The sequence below is a fragment of the Bombus vancouverensis genome, chromosome 17 (genome assembly GCF_051014615.1).
Source record: "Bombus vancouverensis nearcticus chromosome 17, iyBomVanc1_principal, whole genome shotgun sequence".
NCBI lineage: Eukaryota > Metazoa > Arthropoda > Insecta > Hymenoptera > Apidae > Bombus > Bombus vancouverensis.
The window spans coordinates 1,647,959-1,659,695 of NC_134927.1; the positions used below are offsets into that span (position 1 = coordinate 1,647,959).

The window sequence follows — 11,737 nt, forward strand, 5'->3', positions numbered from 1 at the left end:
TGAAATTAATAGTTTTCTTATTTGTTTTCCATGGTCAAAAAATAGAATATTTAAAGAAACATAGGTGTGTGCCAAAATGAGAATGATACAATATGCATGATAATGATCGCGTAATACTAAAACATTTCATTTTCTCGATTATTCGATTATAGATTGTTAAACATTGTTTGTTAAGGAAGCCGAATTGATTTTTTTTTTAGGATTACGCTATTTTTTTTTGTTCAAAAGGAGACTAGGCGGTTATTTATGATTATTTCGAATATTTTGGTTATGTTGGTTAGGAGACTTATATATCGCAGGTTTGAGGGTGAGAAGCGGTCTTTATTTTCTTTTCTTTTGTGATGGCTGCTAATATTATTAAAGAGCACTGTTTAATATCATTTTATTTTGTTGGTTAACCGTTTGAGCAAAATGTTCGGGACGTCGTCGAAAGCGGATGATTTTTTATTGTTTAATTTAGAGGAAATGATTTTTAGTTTGATTATAATTTGTAAAGTAGTTTATTTCTGTGTCTGGTTGTTTGGGGTTGTCCGAGGTGTTTTCATTAGAGAATATGAAGACTGCCTTATTTAGCGATATGTCTCGCTCTATTTTATTTTTCAGTTTATTTGTTTCGGAGATAATAATTCTCGGCCCAGGTGATCGTTGTGTGTGTCTGTTTTGGAAAAGTGAGTGCCGATAACGTATAGTTTTTCCGTTGTTTTACATGTTGTGAAATAACTAGACTCCATGTTTTTATTGATGTTCTGTATCGCTATACCTGCATCTTGGAGGAGGGGAGCTTTCTCTGGAGGTAGTTTGAAAGAAGGGATAGAGTTAGATTCTTTTTACCTAAAAATTTGATTTGTCTGTGGGAACATGCTAGCTGAGTCTTTTTAGACATATTTTTTTTATTTTATTTACCTTCTCTTTTTGTCGTAAGAATTTTGTTGTACTTTAGATTGTTTATTTTGGATAGTATGTAGCTTTTGTCTCGTTGTAGCTCGTTGTTGCTCGCTTTCGCAGTGAAGGCGCTATTTTAGAAGGGTACTCCAATAGCCAAAACGATTCTCTTCAACATTCGTAGCAGTATTTCTAATTTCCTACGCTACGAGTTCCTTGTAAGGATAATTGACGGATTTTAACGGCCCGAGCGGTCGAGCGCCACTCTTACCCAATTACATCGAAGCCTCGCATTCACCCAGGTATCGTTCACGCTCTTCCAGCGAAGGATCTGCCCCGCACTTGGAGCGTATTCACGCAGTAAACGCCATCTTGCGGGCGAATATGCCGCGTGACGATTTTCTTGAAAACCACCAATCAGCGTGCGTATTTGGGGTCCTCCGTTTCGAGCCTTGTTGGAGTCTAACAACGGTATCGGCAGTCTCGTTCGAGTAGTTTAATCGTGAGCATGTAGCAGCGAGTCAGTTTCCGTGCGTTCGAATCGCTAAACGTGGACTAAAGAACCGTTTCAATCTCTTAGCGCTCTTCAAGCGCTCGTGCAGGTGAAATCGTTTCGTCAGTCGCAACGATCAGTGATACTTTTCTGTGCTAGCTTCTTCGATGAGTCAATATCTTGAAGCATTCGTGGACATGGCTGCAAGCGTTGGTGGAGACAGAGTCGTTCCATCAGGCGTGACGATCAGTGGACAGTCCTGTGCGAAATCTTCAATTGTGAACAGTATCTCCAAGCATACGCGAAGGTAAGTATCATTTTAGTGAGCGAACGATTAGTAAACCGTCTCGTGCTGGTCTTTCAATTGCGAGCGGCATCGTCACGCGTGTATCGTTAATCATTCGTATCGTCGTACGATAATTCAGTCGCATTCGTTCAGTCGTACATCGCGTCGCGGCATTCGCTTCAGTTGCTTCGTATCGCATAATCGTCCGCAGTAAGTATTCCTAAATTTCGTCTTAATCGTCGAAAACAATTTGAAACTTTCTCATTGTTTGTTCTTTTTTTCTTTTTTTTTTTTTTTTTTTCCGAGTTTTAACTTCGTCAATTGTTCTTCGCGCATTGAGTCATTACTCTCCCTCGTAAATCTGTCACCCAAGATTAATTCGACGGGGAACGAGTTACAGAGCGCGGTATCGTCCGATATCAGAGACACACGCGCATGTTAGACGTATCGTTGTTTCTTTAACCGATTGAGTACCAAGCAGCGTGATCGCGGTGTTTAGATTTTATGTCGAAAAGTCCCAGTACATTTGAACGCTACGGACGACTGACGGTATTTTGTATTTCATTGTTATCTTAATAATTTTTATTGAACAAAATTTGGAATATTTATAAACTAATAGTACGCATATATAAAAATATAGATGTATTTCATAAAAATAACACGTATGACGAGCGCTATTGTGCCGCTTGTTTCTCTCGCGATCGATTAAGGGGTTATCCTGCCGTTCCGGACTTTTCCACTGTCACGTGAAATAACAAAATAAAAAAAGGAATTTGAGGTGAAAAATAAAAAAAGAAAACTTTATTTTTTTTTCTTTCCAACAACAATACACTTTACAATCTACTTCTGAACTCTAGGCGTGACTTTCTAAGACTGACTCTTACGATTTTACTTTCGATCGGATCCGATTACTTTCTTTTGTCATCCCTCAACATCCATCCCCACCGTCCATGCATTTGCTAGGCGTCCGCGATCGTTGCCACGTGCTCTTTCTTCTAGAACCTTCGGTGGAAGGACCGTTGGGATGTTGATGGTTCATTAGGCACTTCAGCGATATACATTGTCGCCGAGTGCCGCCACATCTTTATCTCTGTCGTCAGTCCGTCGGATTTGAAGTATGCCGGTCGTGACATACCCCCCTGGTTAGATTGATCTTGGTCCTCTAAGATCGTAGTAGAATGGAGTTATTTAAATGTAGATCAAAGGATATGTTTACGCTTTTTTTTTCTCAGGGATCGCTATGAATTGATTTTCTGCATGTGATGGTACAAAAGTTATTTCGTTAGTCTTAAATATAGCAATTTTACAATATTTGTTAATGCTCGAGAAGCTAATAGTTTGAGGCGTAATCATGTTGTAGTTTTCGATCGTGAATTGGTTGGGTTTGTTTACAAAGCGTAATTCCTATCCCGTGAATTTAAGGCAACTAATTAAGGGTATTGTTACTAGTGCTAGGGTCAGCATTATCCTGATAAAAGTACGCTTTCAATCGGTTACCATGTATCTTTTTCTTAGCATTGTCGATGGAAATAATGTAATAAGGAGTTTTCACATCGTTAATCCTGTAGGGTCCTAACCATTCAATGTCCAACTTATCTCTTTTATGGTCGTTGTGAATTAAAACAAAGTCTCCTTTCCTAAACACAGTCCGAGTTTTAACAATCTTTCTTTCTTGGTCTCGCTTGTATCGCTGCTTATTCTGAATAAGTGTTTTGTGAGCTGTTTCCCAATATTTATTCAACTGTTTTTGCCAAAGTGAGTACATATCATCATAGGTAAGTGTGGAAAATTTGGATATTGCGGAAGGTAAGTTAGCTTTTCGCCCAAAGGTCAATTCAAAGGGAGAGAATCCTGTTCCTTCATGTTTCGCGGTGTTGTACCCTAAACAAATGAACTTAAGTACTTCATCCCATTCTTTGTCATTGTCATGTAATGCAGTACGAATTAAATCTTTAACTGAGGCATGCGTTCTTTCGAGGGATCCGTTACTTTGTGGGTGAAATGAAGTTGTTTTGGTGTGTTTGATTTTAAAAGCTTCTTCAAATTTCGTCATTAAATCACTAACAAAATTTTGTCCCTGATCTGTTAGGATCGTTTTTGGTGCCGAAAATATGTAAATATAGTGTTCAATGAGCGCGTTAATTATGGACTCAGTTCGTTGCGTTTTAAGGGGAACTAGTATGAGATATTTCGTGAGTTCATCGTGTATTGAAAGTATGTATTGGTTTCCGCGTTTGGTTTTCGTCATCGTTCCTATGATGTCCATAGCGATTTTGTCGTTAGGGTTAAGTGGCGTGTCTGAGATTTGTGGGGATTCTTTGGGTCTGATACGTGTTAGTTTCTCCTTTTGACGTGTGTCGCATGTTTTCACAAAGTTTTCTACTCTTTCTAAAAGTCCGGAAATTTTGAATTTATCCTTGATCCGTTGATACGTTTTCTGTATTCCTAAATGTCCTACGGTGTCGTTATGGTTTTCCTTTATTGTTTGTATTATTTCGTTTTCGTCTAGTTTTAAGATGGGATTAGGTGCATAAGTAATTTTCTTGTACGTGTCGTTAAAATATATTAGCATGAGTTTAATCTGTGTTTTCTCTAATTCAGTGAAATCGTTATTTCCTATGCCGATTTTTGTTGTATCTTTAAGAATTTTGTAAAGTCTTCTGATCCAAAGTGTCTCGTCGTATTCTCCTAAGTCGTTTCGATTTAATTGGTTTGGTTTGGTCATTTGGTGTAATTTCTAAGAGTTTCGGATTCTCGTTGTTGTCTTTCCATGCGTTGAATGAATTAGTGTGATCAATTACTAGGTCGAGGTTAACTACTTCGTCGCGAGTTACTGCGTGAACTCTAGATAAAGCGTCTGCAGTTGTGTTATCTTTACCCTTTGTATATTCGATTTCATAGTCATATTCTTCGAGTCTAAGTCTCCAACGAATCAGTCTGCTAGAAGGGTCTTTGCAATTGTGTAGCCACTTAAGAGCTTGGTGGTCGGTTCGAATAATGAAGCGTCGTCCTAACAAATATCGTCTTAATCTTTTCACGGCCCATACGATGGCTAAGAGTTCCTTTTCTGTCGTGGTATAGTTTCGTTCGGGTGGATTCAGTGTTCTTGAAATGTAACAACAAGGATGACCGTCTTGCGACAGTATTGCTCCTAGTCCTTCGTTACTTGCGTCGTAGTTAAGGTAGTTAAAGGTTTTGTTAAAGTCGGGATAAGGGAAATATTGGGAAATTACAGAGTTTGTCTTTTAAAGTATCAAAGCTAATCTGGTGTTTGTCAGTCCAATGGAATGGTGTGTCCTTTTTTGTTAAGTCTGTAAGGCTTTTCGCGATTTTGGAAAAGTTTCGAATAAATTTGCGGTAATAACCTGCTAAACCTAAGAATGATTTCACGTCCGTGGCATTGCGGGGTAATCGAAAGTTTTTTACAGCGTCTAATTTCTTGGGGTTTGGTTTGACTTCTTCGGATGAAACTACATGGCCTAAGTATTCTAATTCCGGTTTTACGAATTCACATTTGTCTGGTTGCAATTTAAGTCCTAATTCTCTGAGTCTCTGAAATACTATCGCGAGGTTTTCGTTATGTTCTTGAATCGTTTTTCCGAATATCACTATGTCATCCAAATAAACAAAGCAGTATTTTCCTACAAGTCCAGTTAAGGCTCTGTCCATTAATCTTTGAAAGGTAGCGGGTGCGTTTTTAAGTCCGAATAGCATTCGATTGAAATGAAAATGCCCTTGCGGTGTCGAAAAAGCGGTATATTTTTTAGATTTCTGGTTCATTGGAATTTGATGGAATCCTGAGGATAAATCAAGTGCCGAAAAGAATTTTGCGTATCCTAGTTGTGTTAAAATGTCGTCTATATCAGGTAAAAGGTAAGCGTCTTGTTCTGTGAGTTCATTTAGTTTCCTGAAATCGATAACTATCCTCCATTTCTGTTTTCCTGAGGCGTCTAATTTTTTCGGAACTACCCATACCGGAGAGTTATAAGGGGATTCGGATTCTTCTATAATATTTGTCTTCAACATGTCTCCTATTTGTCGCGAAATCTCGTCACGGTGACATTCCGGTGGTCTATACGATCATGTGTTAATAATTTTGTCTTTGGTTAACGAAATTGTGTGCCGAGTTAAATTAGTACAGGGTAAAAGATCGGTTTCTAAATTAAAGATGTCAATATAATGGAGGATAATCTTTTCGATGGATTCACGGATTGGTTTTTCAATGTGATCTGTTCTCACTAGGCTTTTTAGTTTTGATACGTTGGAAAAGTCATGAGAATTTTGAATATTGCTAGAAATTTCAATGTTTTGCTCACCAGTGTTGATAAAACATACTTTAGTTGGTTTGCCTTCCAAATAGATTGTTTGAACTCTGTTTTCTCCAGGACTCAAATGTATTGGTTCCTGAAATAAAATGGTTTTGTCGTTTAATCGAATTTTGTCATTGGATATTGAATAGTTATACTTCTCTAAACATGGTAGCCCAATGATTCCGTCTTCGATAATAGGGAAATTGTTCGGTATGTGAAATTGTTCGGAAAAATGTTATTTTGTCCAAAAATTCGTTTCGTTACGTATTCGTTAGTTTCGTATTTGTCTCGTCCCATAGAAAATTTTTGTTTAGGCCCTATTTGTATCGCGTTGACAGTTTTGTTACGTTTCACCAGGTTTATCCCTGCTCCTGTGTCGACCAGAAATACTCGCTCTTCGGTTCGGGTTGACAAAGGTATTGCGAGTAGTCTTCCCGTGGCGATGTTGACTCGTATGTCTCGTACGGTTCGTCCATCTCCTGGTTCGATGTTGTTTCTTGTATTTCGTCCCATTCCTGGACTGCCTGAATCCTTGCGAATCCTTGCGGGTGGTCGATCGCGCTGGCTCGGTGGTAGAAAATTTTGACACTTGTTGGCAATATGTCCCAGCTTTCCGCACTTGAAGCACTTCATCTGCGCGCGTTCAGCAGGTGATCTATTTCCTACTTGGTTAAGTGTAGCAGGTTTCTCAGCTACTGGCGTGTTAGGCGATTTTGATGGTACATTAGATCGTCTTACCTGCATATGCTGGTTGTTGGGGCGATTACTAACCAAAGGTAAGCGATTACATGACCAATTAGGTTGTCGTTCTTCTCGCAAGTAGCGTTCTACATCGGCTGCCTTTTTTTCAGCTTCCGGAAGATTCAAGGGTTCACTGCTTAATAGTATTCGCCCTATGTCGCGTCTGAGTCCCTTTAGGTACACACGAACAGTCTTCTTCGTGATTTCATCGGTCATAATTTTACGTGTTAGTGGTTGTGGGTACTCATTGGTTACTGCGTACAGCAAACGGTTGAGTATTCTTCTAAACCGAATATTAAAACTTTGCACTGATTCCTCGCGTCCCTGTCTCAACTCTCGTAATTGTTCTTGGTACTCATCCGAAGTCACTTGTGCTGCTAAGTTATTTCTCAGTGCGTCGTACAGATCACTGTAACACTCAATAGGAATGTTGCGAATACTTTGGGCTGCTTTCCCCACGATTTTTTCCACTTTTATTGCTTTTAGCAATAGATCTTGCTCCATACAGCGATCCTTCATACTTCTCACTTCTTTGATGAAGTCTTCAACTCCTACATCATCATCTCCGTTGAGCGTTGGGATGTAGCGTATTGCATCCTTAGCTCGTAGAGTGGAGAGGAGCGGGCGGAAAATAGCCTCTTTCTTCCACCTCGGGTTGTTCGATGTCGAGGTGGACAGGTGGGGTGTCTGGAGCTGCTAACCCTGACAGTTTGCGTGCTTTTGCCATATTCACGGTGCGATTGATTGCTGTCGACGCACTTTCATTGTCTTCGGTGATAATGGAAGCAAATTCATCGGTCGCAGGGGATCCGAACCCAGTCCGTAGCCCTGCGACGGTTTTCCCGAGATTCTCGATTTCTGCTGTCCTGTGTCTGTTCTCTTCGTCATTTTGCATAGACAAACGTAACATTTCCTCTCGTAAAAGGGCAATGTTCTCGTTCTGTTTTTAAATACTGTCCCATATTGCTCGCAACATTGGGTCAGTTGAGGTTGAAGTTTGAGATTCGTTTGCCTTGGACATTATTGCCCTGATTTATAATTTTCAGACGAAGACGAGTCTTGGCTACTGAAGCTAAATTTTCTTTCACGGTAACGTACAAAGGAATTCAGTTTACCTTTTATTGTTACTTCACTTGGTTCGTGATAGTTACTTTGTTGTTGCGGATGACCGTAGTCCCAAATAATTCGATCTTCCGTAGATGATGAGTGTCTTTTGGTTTCCGAACAAACACTTTTCACTATCCTGGCAGGATCGCCAAAATGTCACGTAAAATAACAAAATAAAAAAAGGAATTTGAGGTGAAAAATAAAAAAAGAAAACTTTATTTTTTTTAACATCAATACACTTTACAATCTACTTCCGAACTCTAGGCGTGACTTTCTAAGACTGACTCTTACGGTTTTACCTTCGATCGGATCCGATTACTTTCTTTTGTCATCCCTCAACATCCCCACCGTCCATGCATTTGCTAGGCGTCCGCGATCGTTGCCACGTGCTCTTTCTTCTAGAGCCTTCGGTGGAAGGACCGTTAGGATGTTGATGGTTCATTAGGCACTTCAGCGATATACATTGTCGCCGAGTGCCGCCACATCTTTATCTCTATCGTCAGTCCGTCGGATTTGAAGTATGCCGGTCGTGACACTGGTTTAGTTACCTTATTATCCTGGTTTTGGATATTTTCAATTTACTTTCTATGCTGAGTTTACAGTTTCGACTAGTTAGCCAGTACGTCTGTCTCCTTCTTATCCGTATTTTGTCTATAATTGATTTGGTATGTTGCTTTCATGTAAGTTATGAGTCTAAGTGGAGTCTTAGTATTTAACTTGCTTTGTTTGTGTTATGTGCGTGCCATTCAATCGGATATTAGGTGGTTTCCGTTTTCGTATTGTAAATGTAATGTGGTTAAATTGACTGGGGTTTGCTTTTATCTTGCAGTCATTTTTCTATTTTTCTGATAAGTTCTGGTAGTAATATGACTGCTGTTTCTGGATTAGAGTGTTTGTGTTACGTCGAAGGCACGGGGAGTAGTGAAATTAAGAAATCACTGTTCATTTCCTCGCGTCGTTCGAATGATTTCGCTTAGGTTTAAACGTTTCACGAGCAAGGTAAGAAAAATTCAGACGTTTATTATGTGAATTCAACAGAGTGGCGGTTAAGAATGTTGGGACAGAGTGTGATATAACGACTCTCGATTGACGACTCTTGACTCTTCGGTGGCTAACCGAGGATCAACGGTTGCGGTGCCGAAGAAATACTCTGTGGTGTTTAACGGTATATTTATTAACAATGCTCGCTTTCGACTTTTTACGTACAACTCTCGATTCCAACTGACGATTCTCTGCCCTCGGTTACAACTCAACTGTTTTCTTGATCCGTTTCGTTTCTTTTTGTCATCCGTTAATATCCCTACTACGCACACGTTCGTTACGCGTCCGCCACCGTTGCCATTGTCACGTAAAATTGATACTTGGGTTTGAAGAGAAAAGAAAGCTGAGTCGCGTAACCCAACTATTAATTTTCTTTTATCGAACTTTATTATAATTTTGGCACTTATAATAATAGTATAACACTGAACCGTAAAAAGGGTGTTGTACAAGAATAGCAATTAGAACAAGAACTGCCCGAGCTGGGTGAAGCCTCGGTTTATATACGTTTTGGTTTGAGGATGTTGAGAGGGGCTCGGTGTAGGTTATGATGTAGAAAAGTGTCCGAAGGTCGGGGGTCGATGTCTTGTCTCTGATGTAGGTTGAGATGTGATTGATGTCACACCATCTACGCCTTCTTCCAAATATTCGGCGGAAGAACCGTACGGATATCGGTAGCTCATTAGGCCTGTCGGCATTTGCGCTTCGGTGATACCGTTGGAAAGTTTTGTTGCCGAGTGCCGCGAAGCCCTATTCAAGTTTTCCGACCCTTTCTGCTTCTCGGCATTTGCGCTTTATCGCCGACATTGTCTGTATGTCGGCGATCTTTCCGCGTTACTATAATAGACATCAAAGAAGCCGTTCTACAGTGTCACCTGACTGGTACAGTGTCACGTAAAATTTATGATAAAAAAGGAGTAACTTAACTTGACCGTGTTTTTATAATTTTATAATTTTGTTTTTATAATTTATAATTTTATTCGCGAAAATGATTAAGTATAATATTACAATGAAGTTCAAATCACGGCCAAACTGTACACAAGACTGAACTCAAAACTAAAAAAGACTCTTCTTGGTGGAATGCTTGCGATTTTTATAGGTTGCGTTTGTTGGTGTTGAGGGGCAAGGGGCGGCGGATCCTAATTGCCCTACGTAATGGGGAAAATGTAACGTTGGGCCATGTGCAAAGGTCAAGTCAGGTAGTATGGAATGACGTGGATTTGGATATGGTCGTTGTCACGACAGCCGTGTCGTCCGTGAATGTTGGTATTTTGCTGTTGGTAGTTATACGCAATCCAGTGAAACTAAATAGTTTCAAAATTGAAGTAGGCGAGAAAATTAGAGTATTATGATGGTGCAGGTCGAAAGGGCCTGATTTCCTATACAAAAATAAGTCGAGGATGAAGTGACAATTTTTGACACAAGACTTGGTTTTCCAGAAAATCAATTATGAAGTTCGGTCCACTTGACTCCGCTACTTTTTAAGTATACGCGTATCTACATGACGGAACTTCACAATTCATTGTTTGGGAAACGAAGCCAGGAAAAATTTTATAAATCTGTATGCACGTCTAAAAATACCATTTATCCTCATACATACACGTATGTTTTCTTAAATATTGTGTCTATTCGATAACATGAAATAACAAAACTGATCACTAAAGCTAACGCTCACACCGCGTTGAAAGTACTCGGTCTCGTCTGATCACGAAAGTCAAGCAGCGCTGGGCACGGTTAGTACTTAAACGGGTGACCGCTTTGGAACTCCGTGTGGTGTTGGCTCTTCTTACTTTTCTTAACACTTAGCCATCCGAACCATCGGATCTCTCCTCTGTGGAGAACATCGATGAGTGACCGAACGCGGGGAGATCTCCCTTTTTGATTTTAGCGACGCATTTTCTTTGTTGTTGTTGTTGTTGTTGTTGTAATTATCAGTTATTGTTTACCTGGAATTGTTTCCAATTAATTGCTACTCTTTTTCCGCTTTTATAAAGTGCAATATGTAATAAAATACACCAATTTAGTGTTCTTAAAATTAATTAAAAAGTTACACTATCAGTTATGACTAAGTAAAGTTATAGTCGAACAATACCACACTGTAAAAAAATATTAAAATGCATTATGAATTTTCAACTTCACTTTCAAGTCGTTTCATTTATCTTTAGTCATCTTTAATGTTTTTAATTTTACCTATATCTCCTTATACTTTTAATTTGATGTTTTGTATAAACAATATGTGAAATCGTTAAACAAAATCATTACCGCAAAATATAATTGACCACTTAAATAATTTTTAGACTTCTTTGTTTTTCAAGTATTAGCGAATATAAGTCCTCCTTACTTGGAAAAATGCACGGTGGACAGCGTATAGGTTAGCCTGTGCGAGCGCGGTTGGCTAAGTGTTAATAAGCTGTATAGTCGTATACATCGAGAAAATATCTTTTTAGCATCAAACGATTATCACCATACGTTGTATCATTCTCGCATACACGTTTACTTATACAGGGTGGTTGGTAACTGGTGGTACAAGCGGAAAGGGGGTGATTCTACGCGAAAAAAGAAGTCGAAAATATAGGATAAAAATGTTTCGTTTGAGGCTTTGTTTTCAAGAAAATCGACTTTGAATTTTCGCTCGGTACGTGCGTACTTTAGCACATCTTGTTATAACGGATCTCACTGTAGATCGTTGTCTCGATGGAAAAATTAAAGAAAAAAAAAAATTAAAAAAAAATTGTATTCTATATTTTCGACTTATTTTTTCGCGTAGAATCACCCCCTTTCCGCTTGTACCACCCATTACCAACCACCCTGTATATTGCTTTGTTTATATTTTCCGATAATGTTATATGTATTCAATATTCGAAATTGGAGAACGTACAA

The 11,737-nt window shown here is 39.1% G+C and overlaps 1 pseudogene; it reads left to right on the forward strand.

Annotated features, from left to right (window-relative positions):
* Positions 1–10,520: 10,520 nt before the first annotated feature.
* LOC143303983 (5S ribosomal RNA) lies at positions 10,521–10,639 on the forward strand (annotated as a pseudogene).
* Positions 10,640–11,737: the final 1,098 nt, after the last annotated feature.